General features: G+C 32.5%; 1 non-coding gene across 1 annotated transcript; it reads right to left on the reverse strand.

Moving 5' to 3' along the window:
- Window positions 1–518: 518 nt before the first annotated feature.
- On the reverse strand, window positions 519–642 carry LOC120102623 (small nucleolar RNA SNORA72). Its single transcript, XR_005504252.1, has one exon. It is a non-coding gene; the product is annotated as a small nucleolar RNA SNORA72 (small nucleolar RNA).
- Window positions 643–3,172: the final 2,530 nt, after the last annotated feature.

Consider the following 3,172-nt stretch of genomic DNA (forward strand, 5'->3'; position numbering starts at 1 on the left):
CAGCCTTAAAGTATTATCTTTTTCCAATACAAAACTTGACTGCAAGTTTTCATTCTCATAAATTTTGTCTTCAGCAATTATACAAAATTGAATATATAACATTTTTCTTTCCCTAAAGTAAGTTATTTTAGATAATGATGATACTGTAAATATTACCAGAGTTTTCTTGGAGGTGCAAACAATTTTAAAGTTTACCACAGGAATTAAATTTGAAACGCTAAGAGAGCACCAAGCAAAAGTTATTTTCAAGGCTAAGAGGGTACTCAAATGTTCACCGCTTCTTAGACTTCAGATTTCTTTATTTTCTAGAAAATGAAGACAGGAGTTTTACATCTCACTTAATGACAAGTGATAATCATAGAATTTCTGTAAAATGGCCACATGTTCCCCAGACAAGAAGCAGATTAAAATTGATTATCTGCAAATTATTACAGCAGCTGCACTGTCACTGTCCTTCAAGTCAGTTAAAAAAACTGGAGTTTTAGTCATTATATGATTACACAAAACAATTAAATCAGACCTGTCAGCAGCATTTAGAAAATCCAGCCTAGGAAAAGAAGTAGATCTGAGACACATGCATGGTCTTACTGTAGCAACTGTTTATCATTTCCTAATTATCAAGAAATACATGTTGTATTTCTTTTTAAAATGATCTGCCAAGCAGTTTGTCCTGTTTGTCTTGAAATAATTCAGTTTATCTCAGTGCTCATAATAAGCACATGTGTGTAAGCTTTACACAAACAACATAATGCAAAGTAAGTTTTTGTTTTACAATAATAATTTGAACTACCAAGGTATTAAATGTAGAAATGTCCATAGAAATCTTACACTTAAGCAATTTTTACTGTTTGCCATTAAACCTCACTTCCACAAGATACGAATTGTAATTATTAATGACCATGCTTTATTGGTATCCTTATAAATCTTTATTATCTGAATTTAATATCTTTATTATGATATAATTATCACTTATGCTTTGATTTATATCAGGCAGTAAACTTATTATATATGTTACAAGCATATATGATAATTTGAGTCTTATTTACTTATAGTTAGCCCCTCTTCTTAGTTAAGCTTTTTGCTGTTCTCTTTCCCATCAATAGTGCTATTGGCCATGGGAGTGTATAGATAGTATGCCATTTGTACCCATTATAATGTCTGTGATAAGAACATGGCATAGACATGTTAATATTTTGCCCATTAATGACAGTAATCACAATTTCATTTCAATATTTTTCTATATGAGTCAGATCAATTAGCAGAGCACTTTGTTTCTTTCATTGACTACTATAATAGACAATTAAGAAAAAGGGAAATAATAATTTAATCAAATTTTCTAATATTTTGGATAATAGTACCCCAATTTTGTCTCCACAAGGCACATGCTCACTGTGTAAAAAACATTTATAAACATTCGGGTCAACATAAATAGTTGTATTTTGAATACAACACAATCCTTTTATTACAATTTTCTATAGTATCTGTTATTATGCAGCCTATTACTAACTAGATACTTTAAGAAAAGCAGTAGAAAGGAAAGGAAAAGAAAAGGAAGGAAAAGAAACTTTAGGTTGGGGCTCAGTTCCTCATATTTAGAAATTGAGTCTATTTAGGGTTTCATTTTAATTTGTTCTTTCACAAAACAGGATTCTTTTTCTAGTTTATATTGAATGAAGAACATTCTCTAGCTGATATTTGAAGATAATGAAATCCTCATGTGAGATGGCCAAACTAACATTTCAGTATATAATTTCAGATTATTTTTATGGTAATATAAAAAAGGGACAATTCTGTTCTCTCATGTTCCCAAAGTCAACCAGTTACTAAATCATTTGCATGGACCACGTGTTGTGCCAAACAGAGGTGTGCGACTCAAAATGCTTTCCCTGTAAAGCGTCTGCTCTCTAAGAGCATCAGATGGCTCTGGGGGAGTGGGAGACAGGTCTAATAAGCGATGTCCTAGCATGCCTTAGCTCATGCCTAGGGAAATCAATTAACTGCAGTGCAGTGATTAACAGCACCATGGGCACTGTTCCCAGCATCAATAATTTCCATTTTCACCACGGCAGGAATATCATAAAAGAAATACAATTTGTTATCTTGCAGTTAAAATTAGTGTTTTTGCCACCTCTTGGCAGCTTCAAAGACATTGTAAATCGTTAAGGGTCACAGCTTATGCTGGTTAGGTGAATATTACACTTTTGATTTTCATCGAGGACATATCATTGTAACATTTGTACTAAAAATACAGTGTTCATGTCTCTTCGGGTGAAATCAAAGAAAACATAATAGAAGTTTGTTTGTTAGAGGAATTGGTGTGGCTTGACTCTATAAACAGAAATGGCTCGAGCAGTTACCCTCTTTCTTTTTCTGGTTTCTTTGCTGCCACTGCCTATGTCCAGCAGAAAAAGCATTAAAGTATCTCTTTAGAAAAAGAAGAGGGAAAAAAAGAAAAGAAATGAAAGAAAGACAGACAACTGCAAGATACCTTATTTGAAAGTAAATATTACAATAATATAATTAAGAAAAATCCATACCAAAAAGCTTTCCCTAAATATCCCAGGGTAACTAAGAAAGCAAATGGATTACCTCATTCACTACACTTCTATATACAAAGGACATTTAAGGCTGTGAAACTATCCTGATCAGATATGCCACAGGTGCCATTATCTATCAACTCAGTTATGTCCTGAGATTCACCTTGACTGTTGTAAGTCTAGGTGCCATCCCTCTAGGCTTTACGACAGCCACCGACATGCGAAAAGTGCCTCTGCTTCATTTTTATATCTAAATACTCAGGCTTTGAAGAGCTTCAAAGGACTTTATAATCTTGATCCACAAACACTAATGCCATCAAATAATTCTTCAAAAAATTCCAGGCACAGTCTCCAAACGACAGTCAACCCCAACTCCTTCTGATTTTGCCTCCCAAGCAGAAGTCTTATATTTAAAAATAGAAAGCATGTGCTCTATGCTACATCATTTGCAAAAAAAAAAGACCCCAGTCTTAATTAAATTTATTCCAATGTGCTGTCTTATAAAATATAGACCATTATTAAAATCATAATATTGGCATTAATATAATATATTTTATCATCATTTACTGCAATTTTCTTTTTCTTTCTGTGTATGTATTTTTTCTTTTATTAAAAATAGATTTTTCATACAATAT

The sequence above is a fragment of the Rattus norvegicus genome, chromosome 4 (assembly GCF_036323735.1).
Source record: "Rattus norvegicus strain BN/NHsdMcwi chromosome 4, GRCr8, whole genome shotgun sequence".
In the NCBI taxonomy this organism is placed as follows: domain Eukaryota; kingdom Metazoa; phylum Chordata; class Mammalia; order Rodentia; family Muridae; genus Rattus; species Rattus norvegicus.